General features: G+C 39.5%; 1 long non-coding RNA gene across 1 annotated transcript; it reads right to left on the bottom strand.

Moving 5' to 3' along the window:
• Nucleotides 1–257: 257 nt before the first annotated feature.
• Nucleotides 258–12,350, bottom strand: LOC124290489. Its single transcript, XR_006901949.1, has 3 exons — nt 12,338–12,350; nt 6,915–6,919; nt 258–363 (listed from the first exon to the last, which is right to left on the bottom strand). It is a non-coding gene; the product is annotated as an uncharacterized LOC124290489 (long non-coding RNA).
• Nucleotides 12,351–12,363: the final 13 nt, after the last annotated feature.

Here is a 12,363-nt window from a genome sequence, read left to right as displayed (position 1 = left end):
GCTGTTATATAACTGTGGCACCTTGAATTATAAAATATTATCACCTGATACGTACGTGACTAGTTTTTCTGACTAGAGAATTAAGTGACAATGTGATAAATTATTTGAGTAACCTATCAAATATTCCGCATAAGTTTGGCGATTTAGTAACACACATGTCTGCTCAAAGACTTTATATGTACTTTGACATACACATTGTAAATCATTATTACTCAAATTGTTTTTTTCAAAAATACTACCAAATTGCAAAAAACATTCTAAAATCAAACCTGATAACTAGATTAGCCGACAATCTGAGGGCGTAGTAGACCAAAAAATGAGTAGCAAAATATTTGATCGAAAGCCAGTTGCAACAACATAAAACTCATGAACATTACCAGTCACTTTTGCAGTACAAACAGTAACGTATGTAGCCAAACTTTTAATTGTTTCAAATAAGATTTTTATTACGAAGAATAATACTTTTTCTTACCTAAAACATCGATTAAAATACACCAGCATCGTTTTCTTCAGGATTACAAGATTCTATCGTTTCTTCCTTTATAGTTTTTAGTACTACATAAAGACAATATCAGGGTGATCAATATTAATCATCATAAATTTGGCAAAAGGAACATAACAAGACTGTATCCTCGATCGTTCTTTCTCAAGGAAGGCGGGTCCTTTTGCTTTCCGAATTTACCGATATTCTGTCTGAATTTCTGCTCTACGTTTTCCGACTTGAAATAAGAAACAAATGAGTAACGTAAGTATAATACATTTCGATACATACGTTACCCTATACATGTAAGTATGCTCTTTTACATAACAAAGACCCAGGACTAATCCAAATGTTATTACAAATATATAAACTCTGTCTGATAAGCTACTAAAGTACCTTTCATTTGTACATCAATCCTTCCATCCCATTAAACAATCAAATATTCATCAATTTTCATATCATTCAGAGAGGTGACCATCTCTTTCCCAACACATAGCTCATTATGTGAAAATAAAAGGACATTAAATAACACTGATTGCCAGTTTAAGTCTGAATGTTTTTAATAAAAACAAAGTTTCTGGCTTCAAATGATATGACATTTTCGTTTGAAACCTTCAACAAATGTTGTTACCTACGTTACCGTTGATAACGTATGTATCAGTTACTTTAGCATGCCTTGATCGAAAACTGGACCACCAAATGATGCCCTTAGCATCGCTTTCCTGTTTGTTATGATGGTAGTTAAAACACACAATGACAATTTGAAGGAATTACACTTTGTAACATGTTTAACATGACGTCTTTAATTATGCATGGTATCATCTGAATTTTAAACAACATTACCTCATAAAACTGATGTGATTTCTCTCTCAAAATGTGTCTGCTGTTCGATGACTGTCGCCACATGAAGTAGGTATAGCCAAAACCTAATCATATTGTTTCGAACGCTTAATTCCGTGCTGTCTAGTAACGTATGTATATTTTCAATGGTTTTCATTTTCATTTTTGCAAATCTATACACACTACAGATCGTGATAAGAGCTGTTTTACAATACTAGAAATGTGTGTTGTTGGTATAATGTTTTGAGTGAAGTGTTATAGAAATTGAAGTAATTATTGGCATGATAACGTATGTATTGCTTGATTTCTACGCATCTTGTTTGTGGTGTTGAAAAGTATTTTTTCCAATACTGAACGATACTTATAGTTAAAACCTGTCGTAATTGAATTGGTAAACGTTTTGAGTATAAATAATTGATACTGTACTTCACTTAAGCCAGAAAGATACGCTGCTACACTGTCATCCAGAAAAACACAACGTATGTATCCAAAGTTTGGCGACAACGTTTCAACACTCTATAACTATTCCGATTTGGATGGTTTGCCTTCTTATTCTCATTTGAATGCAGCGTAATAAGTACATTGTTCTTTAAATATTAAATCTGAAACTCAAACTGCAAAATCAAAACGACAGTATTAACTTAAGTGAATCGTTTCCGACATGGCGACAGTAACGTACGTATCGTTTTGCCAACTTTGACTTTTCCTGCAATGCCAATATAAGGACAGATGACCCGAAAAAGTGTTTATTGGCTAGGGCGAGTATAAGACTTTGTGAATAATGCAAATACTGGGCACAATATTTGTTGGATTATGAACAAATGGCTGGTGACATCAATTGCACCTTATTAGTGAGAATGGGTGATATAAACATTTACTTGGCCAATACATGGTGTGCATCAGGTAATTTCAAGTCGCCTACATGAACAAGCCACAAGCTAAGATGATTTCTTCATTATCTCAAGGGATATTTTGTGTGCATCATGTAAAATGCTTAACTAACATAGTCTGTACAAAACAATTATTTAACAACTTATGACTTTACAAGATTATCAAGGATTTTGAGAGTAATATAACTATATAAGTAAAGTGCTTGAAAACATTCTCAACATCTCTAACAACTCAGTTCTCTACTACTCAGTATTCACTTGTAAACTAGGAGTTATAGGAGTGTGTTGTTAGTGACTCTGGGTCAGCTCATTTATTACATAGGGTTGGACAGCATGGCTCAGCTAATTAGTGTACTCATTGAGTCTGTCTAATGGGAGGTCTGTCTTTTGGGAGTGAGCCATCGCTAACACCTCCAAGACGTAGATGTGGAATGAACTGGCGTTCCATGTGAGCGCCCCACCCCATTGTCGATGCATCCAAATATATATCAGGTAAAAGAGGACGGAATGGAGCCTTGGAAAGGACATTGGTGCCCCCTGTCCACCAGTTCTTCTCTGACTCTGACTTGGGAATGTGATGATGGTCTCTAGGTCGTAAGATCTGTGCTGGTTATCCAGATCTGAGATTGTTGTAATTGATCCTGCGCGGTAGTATAAAATCTTGTCCGTGTTGATGCTGGAGAAGAACTGAGTAGTTGGAAGGTTTTGTCTCATATATCTGTCCAACATTCTAGTGGTGGATAGATGTAGCAAACTCTTGCATCTGGAATCGCTACCTAAGAATTTGATCCTGGGCGTTGGTGTTATTTTGCACTTGTCTGGATGAATAAACAGTCCCAGGTGGGTGAACACATCCATGATAAAACTCGTCTGAATCACTAGGACATGCGTCAGAAGGTTCCAAGCCAGGAAGTCATCCAGTTACATATGAATAGCAATTCCTGCGATGTATAAAATTCATAACGGGGCTCATGATCACTGTGAAAAGCAATGGTGCCAGGGATATACCGAATGAATGAACCCGGAACTGGTATCTGCGACCATTGACGGCACAACAGAGGTATTTCTGAGGTCGAGAATGAATTGGTATGTGACGATATGCATCCTTGAAATCTAGGCTTATGAAATGAGAGTTCTGGCGGATTAAAGTGCATAGATTTGCTAGAGATTCCATCTTGAATATTGACGGCTTCTTGTTGGGGATGTTTAGGCCTATATTGTTGGGGATGTTTAGGCCTATATTGTTGGGGATCTTTAGGCCTATATTGTCATGCACATCTCTCCTGTGTCCTTCTTGGGAACCAGAAATATTGGGGAGTAAAAGCCCTTCGTTGGGTCTTGGGTGGACAGTTCTCCTTCTGTAGTAATTGCTATATCGCCAGTGTAGTTGCAGTTGGACGGGTACCCTGTAGGAGAAATCTGTGGCCTTTGGGATGACAAGTCACTGGCGGCACAACCACATATTCAGTGGCATTAGCGAGCAAAATGAGAAAAATGTTGAGGATCAGTTGTTAACTTTTATCAAAGAAAAGCTGAAAATTGAAAAGGAAATATCTCTGAAAAGAGTGCACCATCTTGGGTCTCACCAGTTGTCAAGGACGCGCCCCATTATAGCGCGCTTTACACGCTTCAAGCAACGAGAGCTCGTGAAGAAAGCTGCGCCCACTCAACTGAGGGGTACCAGCCTTGGAGTGAATGAACAGCTACCGAGGGAAATGAATGAGAAAAAGAAGAAGTTAGTCCCCTCTCTTTAGACAAGCAAAACGTAGGGGTGAAAATGCCAGACTGGTAAGAGACAAGCTATTCATCAACAATGAAAGGGTGTACGCGGATGATCATGAGGCTGTCAATCACTCCCATGTTAAGGTCAGACGACGAGGTCATCTCCATCCCTAGGACCCTCATATAAGAAGGTAAACTATGACAGCAAACAACAACAAATTAATCCCAGTGACATTCATCGTTATAGGGAAAGTACTCGGTATGTCTTCCTCAACGTGTGCGGCTTTAAAACTAGGCTCCTGTCGCCAGAATTTCACGATTTTATACGAGAGTATGACATTGTCGGTTTTGTAGAGACAAAACTTGACGAAATTGATGTAACTGATATACCTGGATATAATGTTTACAACATTCACCGCCGAACAAAGGGTGCTAATCGATCTCCTGGTGTTTTTGTAGCTTGAAACATAAATTGATACACAATAAAAGCAGTGAACACTGTGTGTGGCTTCAAGTGAAGAGGAAATGTCAAAAAGACTTGATGATTGGTATAATATATATATATATATATTTTATTGATAATATGTTTCTATTGAAAATGTGTGTTTTTAATTAAGTTTGATTTTACGCATTAGCGGTATAATCTGGTACAGGCAGATGTCTCAAGTCCTTGTGGTCTTGCATTCAGTGCTTTATTCTGAAAGCATCTTTTAAGGCATTTAACAGTTCTGATTAGTTTACTATTCAGGTTTTCACTATGTTAAAAATCTCACTTCTGGCGTATGGGTTACATTATATGATACTTAGGAAGCTGTTTGAAGAGCATGGAAATAGGAGACCTGGAAATATATGCCTGTTTTCTAACACACCAGCTATGTGCTAACAGATGTACACCGAACATTGCTTACCTCCGCGGAATCGTTCCGAGAGATCCTCACTGAAGAGTAATGGGTTTTGTTGCCTGAAAGGTATCTGTTCCATGTACAGGTTTCATGCAGGATTGTTGTTAATACATCTAGACAGGTACGTATATAGTTTCATTCCCCAATACTTCATTACAGAAATATGTTATACTACAGTCCGGCAACTGAAACAGTGGACTGTCTTCTCTCATTTTAGTTATATCACTCTATGATGGTGATGACGATGATTTGGAGATTTTATGTGCGCTTTCCGACATGATGGCCCAGGAGGTACAGAGGATAAATGTAGTGCAGTATAAGTAGTAACTGGCAGTGGATGTTATTAATGTTGTATATATCCAGGTGAGGTTACCCGTGAAGGTCCGGGTTAGAATAATGATCTTCAGTAACCCATGCTTGTCGTAAGAGGCGACTAACGGGATCGGGTGGTCAGGCTCGCTGACCTGGTTGACACATGTCATCGGGTCTCAATTGCGCAGATCGATGCTGTTGATCACTGGATTGTCTGGTCCAGACTCGATTCTTTACAGACCGGCGCCATATAACTGGAATATTGCTGAGTGTGGCATTAGACTCACTCACTCACCCAGATGTTGTATTGCCATATTTATCATGGCAATACAATGTTATGTCTTGTCTCAGCTAGCAGGTTTGTAAACATGTTTCATAATGGATGTTGTATGTGCTCGGTGATGTTAGAAAGTTGCATTATCAATGATCACAGGACAGATATTGAGATTTTAATTTCTTCGGTGGATTTTCACACAGTTTGTTTGACGGAGGTATCTTAAATCTTGTATTATCGTGATTACGTATTTTTTCTGTTTCAGAGATGAAGTTCAGTATATTAAACTACCTAGAGATATTGATGATGCGAAAACTTTGGAAAGAGTTTTGTTAAGATACAAGGACAGATATTTTTACCAAGTTTTAATTGGCGTTTGTGTTATGTATATATTGGATCCACACTGCAGTGAAGCGTATGTATGTCCAATTTATCTTGCACCAAAGTACAGGGCAGATGACATCATGGCAGATATTTCAAGATTGTTTGTGTTGAATATAGACATGTGCATAACAAACTACTTCACCTTATTTCGTATATTCCATACCATTATTTTGATGGATTACTTAGATCCTGCAGTGATCCTGCACGTAAATCATTTCTTGTTGATAGAGTGTTTGACCAATCTTTTGAATATTGAAACTGGGAAAGGGTTAGTTTGAACATGTTTATGTCATGTGCCCCATTCTTATGTCCTACTGTTACTCATTGTCGTGCCTTCTGGGCTGAAGTGTTAAGGGACACCATGAATATGCCTACATTGAGGAACGGGTGTCTGAATATGCTTGACCTGCACCATGTCAGGTTAAGAATCTTCAGGCGTTAAAACTTCACAGCTTGTGTCTTGATATCAGGTATTACTTTGAATCTAATGACATGAAAACAGCAAGTGTTTGTCAGATGCAAGTCTCCCTAAGTGTTTTCCTTAACCAGTGCTCAGTTTACAAACATTTGCTATACCAGGATCTATATTTCTCAGCATAATCTGCGGCTATCTCTTCTCCTACTACATTGCTCTATTCGGTGTTTGTCTGGTGAGTATTGTACATATTGTACTCCAGTAGTAGGTGAACAACAGAAAAATAAACATTTGGCTTGATTAACTTTCTATTTTGTCTGTCAGTCACAGCAACTTTCTTATTTGGGAAATTTATGTTCTCATTCATTTGCAAGATAATCTAAGACAAACCTAAATTCCATCAGGCCTAATGTTGTGGTTCCGATTACCCGTCCGACTCTTGAATTCTGGTGCCGATCCTATTTTTTTAAGCGGAATGAATAAGATAAGCTTTCAGATACCATTGATTTTTCCTGACACCGACGGACATCGGTCATTCTGATAGAGAAAATTGACATGATGGCCGCAAGCTTGATTGAATAAACAATTACACATTGATAAATGTGTTATTAATTTGTACTTTACTTCTAAAAAAACGTACAAAAGAAATCCGACCTACCTACACAGAATTTTAAAGAGGTGTAATCGGAACCACATTTTCTTATTTGACCTCAGTTAATGTTAAACAATTGTTCACTGACCTGACCTTTGGCTTGTCAGTAGTCAGGGAATCTAACTAGAGTAGTGAACGCTGAACGTATACCATCTCCATGGGGCCCACCTCCTCCATGCTGGCTGAGGTTTAACTGGAACAGTGATGTTAATCCAAACTTACTGCTCCATATTTAGCTAGGAAACATGTCCTGGTCTACATTGTCAGAGAACCAGATATGCAACATTCAAATTAGGAAGCCTGAGTGCATGTTGCCTTAACAACACTTTACAGCAAGCACATGTTGCTGAACACTCGGATCTTCACAGTGCCTGTTGCCTTAACAACACTTTACAGCAAGCATATATTGCTGAAGACCCGGATCTTCACAGTGCCTGTTGCCTTAACAACACTTTACAGCGAGCATATGTTGCTGAAGACCCGTTTCTTTACAGTGTCTGTTGCCTTAACAACACATTACAGCAAGCGTATGTTGCTGAAGACCCGGACCTTCACAGTGCATGTTGCCTTAACAACACTTTACAGCAAGCATATATTGCTGAAGACCCGTTTCTTTACAGTGCCTATTGCCTTAACAACACATTACAGCAAGCACATGTTGCTGAAGACCCGGATCTTCACAGTGCCTGTCGAATATATTCTTACCAGAAACAACATGTAGAAACATGTCTGCAGCCCCCGCCGTGATATTGCTGGGATAATAATAATAATGTCTATTTATATTGCGCTGGGTTCCATCCACAGAGGTGCATGCTCAAGGCGCTACAATAGTCACAGATGAGAAGTTTACGGGAGGAGATAGTTCATGGGGATAGAACTTTCTAAAGAGAAAGGTTTTTAGGTTGGTTTTGAATGTCTCAAGGGTGGGGGATTCTTTAATGTTCTGAGGTAGTGGGTTCCATAACTGAGGTGCTGCTACTTGAAACGATCTGTTGCCGTAGGATTTTAGTCTTGAGTTTGGTACTGCAAGTAGGCATTGGTTTTCAGATCTTAGACGTCGTGAAGGCTGGTATGGTGAGATCAGTTCTGATAGATAACTCGGTGCTGTACCATTCAAACAGTGGTAGGCAAAACACAAGATCTTGTAAAGGATATTGCTAAAAGCGGCATAAAACCATACTCACTCATCCTCCTGGACTATAATCGGAAAGAGTTCCTTCCGTTCCCCCAACCCTAAACCCAGGGGCGGATACAGCATTTTGAGATGGGGGGGGTTGGGGTGTGTGTGTGTGTGTGTGTGTGTGTGTTTGCACACTATTGAGAAAAGGGGGTGTGCACACTTCATTTTCCACCCGAGTTTCAATGGTCATATAACAAACTTTCTGTACAAAAGGAGGGGTGCGCACCCCTGCCCCCCCTCTCTGGATCCGCCTATGAAACCAAACCCTATAATCTGTCCACCTTGATTTTGTAACAGATAAATAGTTACTTTCCGAGTTGCTAAACTGGGGTTTTAGACCGCACGTAACAGTATTCCAGTTATAACACGGTCCGTCATGTTGGGTGATGCAGGTCACAGACATTTACCTGTTTGGTGGGGTAGGTTTCTGGCTTGTCTAAGGAACTGCCCATCCGTGGCCTAATTTACTTGTTGACACTTGTACGATCAGCTGGAACTGACATACACCGTTTCCAGTGTTCGTGGCAAGTTGGTGTGTATAAGACATTTCCATACAACGGTAACTGTTGTTGACAACGTCACTGAGCACAAACATCCATCCATTTTATCGTCCATGCATTTTCTATGTAGACGCTACTGCACGTTTTAAAGGCCCTGTCCCACCTTGATGATTTAGCCAGCGTATGTCAAAGTCTCTCTGGTATACGCTGAACTATCAATGTTTTTTCAATGTTGGGCGTATACACAGCGTATTCTTAACGATTTGGACGTATACAAAACGTATTAGTAACTTATGAAGCACGTTTCGATAACGTACAGATAACCTTTACCCACGAATGCTTAGCGAGTTGCCGGCGTTCACAACTTACGCCCAACGCACCCGATCCAGGAAATATTACCTACTACTAGCAGGTCTTTGTCAGCAACTGTTAGCTGCTACTAGCAGTTACAAAGACAGCCTTTCCGCCCTTGGAGACTAACAATTACTGCTACTACTAGCTAACAGACTACATGAAATATCATGACCATATTAGGCATCACCATATTTCTCATCAGAAGCACGAAGCGAGGCACACAGGACACCTTGTAAGTGTACCCTTTATCATCTGTTATACTCATTGGTAATGCAATTACATATTAAGAGGGTGAACATGTCACAGCGTGCACCTTACATACGTCGTTTGGGTTGTTTTATGTTATCGGCTATGCTCGGTCTCTATGCCCAGCAAATAACCGCCGAGCTACCGTCTGTAACCATATTAAGATAAATCGCTTCAGTTTGTCATTAATCCATAAAAAGCATCAATTTAAATCATACATGTATTGGTTTTCTACAGCACCAATTAAATTCTAAATATTTCAAACGTCATTTGAAAAAAAGAATTGAAATAAACTCGGACAGCGTGTGAATGACTTTCACCTCTCCCTTTTTCGACCGTAATACTCTGTAATCATGGTGTAAGGCGTTGATATCTAATCAAGGCGCAAGGCGTTGATATCGTTTGTCTGTACACAATATTGTTCTTTTCATTGTAAATACTTTTAGTTTTTGTCCTATGTTGCAGAATAGTACAACCAGTCTCAATGCGAATGCCATCTTAACATGTCTACTGATATATTTTGTTCGCCATGTGTCGCCGTCATCTTGGGTCCAGAGATCGAAACCGGTGTTTGTTGGGATGCGAGTCCCGTGGAAATACTGCAAGTCATTTTCAGTCACAAGGTTACCGAAGCGAGCGGCTTCTTGTTCCTTTGTTAATTGAAATCCTCCTGGTCGTCGGGATAAAATGCATGCTGCGACGAGTCAATTTGAGTACAAACATCGGCCGTCCACTCTTCAAACTCCATGTCTTAAGTTCAGGACTGTTACTTCTAATTGCTGAGGTGCTGACTGGGCAAGCTAAGCGTATCGCGTTAAAATGAGCAATATCGGGAATTAATGCGCATGCGCTGTTAAATATTACACTCAACTTCATATACATTAACAGTTTACAATAGCATCCCAATCAGGTATAATTTGTTGATTGGATACTCGCGACCTGGAATGAACTTCACGTGCACGTGCATTACATGCTCAAGCAGAGATGATGAGGGTGGAAAGGAGAGAGACGAAAGAACATGATTTTTCTATCAATCAATTTAAATCAGTTCAATAGTTTATTTGCTTTTAGGCCACCGGCCCTTAACAAAAGTTGTACAATAATATTTACATAGACAATACATTACATGATGCGCATAAGCGTTATCAACATAATAAGGATTTCCTCAATACAGTTGCATGATATATATACTCAGCAGCAAAAAAAACAACGTCAGTACGAATTCAAAATCACTCACAAGCTGTCGAAAGGTCGAGCTGATCTGAGAAGTTTCTCCCCTCGGATATTTGGAGATGGGAGCACAACTGCATACTCTCAAGGTTAGTCTGTGATCTATGCTGTATTATCGTACGTGCATGAGTTTTAAAGTTAGTATGGGTGTTTGTAAGTACGATTGCATGCATGCGCATGTGTGTAAATTAGTGCAGTAGAGTGTAAGTAGAATGGGGGACCTATAGAATATCTTCTCGCCTAACCTAATCCAAACCCTTCCCGGAGCCCCTTTAGAATATGTTCGACCCTAACCTTACCCCTACCCTACACGGAGCTCCTACAGAATATTTTCGACCCTAACCTAACCCTTGGGTCAAACACATTCCATAGTTACATCTACTTAAACCTAACCCAGGGGGTAAACAAATGCTATAGTTACAGGCCCGTCAATACCAGAATCAAGGAATATCAGACATCAACCATGAAATTGGGCCAGAAATCGGCCACATCAGAGCCCATGGCAACTCATCCCAATCACCAAATCAACTGGACTTACTTCACGATTCTCGCTACAAACCAGTCAGAATTTACCAAACGCAAGATAACTGAACTGAAGGAATTAACATCAAACGATACCGACCCGTGATTAATAGAGATCAGGCCTACTTTATCCCCGCTGCTTCCGATGAGCTCATCTATCAACCCTATGCCTCCTGTACAAACCTCTACGCAGTAATATTACAGTAGGTAGTTTCTTTTAAAATAACAATGGGTGTGGGTGTGTGTGTGTGTGTGTGTGTGTGTGTGATAAATAGTTAAATTACAGTCGAGCACCGTGTCGAACTCCAATAACTCGTTATCTCGGTTGTCTCGATACAACATCTCGGTCCCGGCAAAATCCTTCATCATGTATCATTATTCAAGGTCTTTGAACTCGATAGGGATGTCTGACATTTCGGATATCTCGATATAATAAGTATAATAAGTATAATAATTCATGCTTGTTTTGGGGATTTACAACTTTCATCTGCTGCATGGCTTGTAAGTTTCGTTTTGCACGTGATGTTTTATTTTGTCCATCAGGTATATAAATTGAATTGAGCGATGTCAGCACATTATTGGTATGTACGACTATGTCTAACAAGAGGAAGATCGATCAATCCCGCGATCTATTTGATAGTGACAGTGACCAGGGAGACTATACGACTGTGCCAAAAATACTGACGGTCCCCGCAAAAACAACAACCCCGGGTGTTGCAATTGGCATGGCCGTCTCAAGGAGGTTGCGGGAAAACTACATCCCAACCTTTCCGAGATGGCCAAGTTCTTGACAGATGAACAAGAACTGAACGAGGCAAAGATGCTTCAGTACAATGCCGGCCAATACTGTCCCCAAAAAGAAGTACAGAGATTTGGAGGAACGACTAGATACCTTGAAGTTCAGACTTGCAAATAACCACCTGACATTGATGGAGTACCTGGACATTGACAGACAGACAGACAGACACACACACACACACACACACACACACACACAGACAGACATACAGACAGACAGACAGAGAGACAGACAGACAGGTTTTATTCAGTAGTTAAGGCCCAGTGGTCCAGAGTACAATTGAAGTTGCTCAATTACAACTATTGGTGAAACATGAAATTATGTTTTTTACATGTGATTTACGGATGGGCATCAAATGTTTTATGAAAATGGCAACAGATTTAATAATATCAGCGTTATTAGAATTAAGCACATTATATATCGTTTGCGGGGCATCATTATAGCATTTTAAATACTTCTTTCGGCAGGCAGAGAAAGTCTTACAGACTAATAATAAGTGACGTTCGTCTTCAGTTTTACCAGAAGAACAATAAGAACATGATGAACTTCAAATGTATTATTATCTTTTCTAAAACGTTGTATTTTTAAGGCATGTAGAGAGATTCTAAATTTACAAAAAATTCTTAAATGGGACTTATCATTAAGAACACTGATATATTT

This window comes from Haliotis rubra, unplaced genomic scaffold (genome assembly GCF_003918875.1).
Source record: "Haliotis rubra isolate DU_JTF1 unplaced genomic scaffold, ASM391887v1 Scf467, whole genome shotgun sequence".
Lineage (NCBI taxonomy): Eukaryota > Metazoa > Mollusca > Gastropoda > Lepetellida > Haliotidae > Haliotis > Haliotis rubra.
This window is presented reverse-complemented; position numbering and strand designations above follow the sequence as displayed.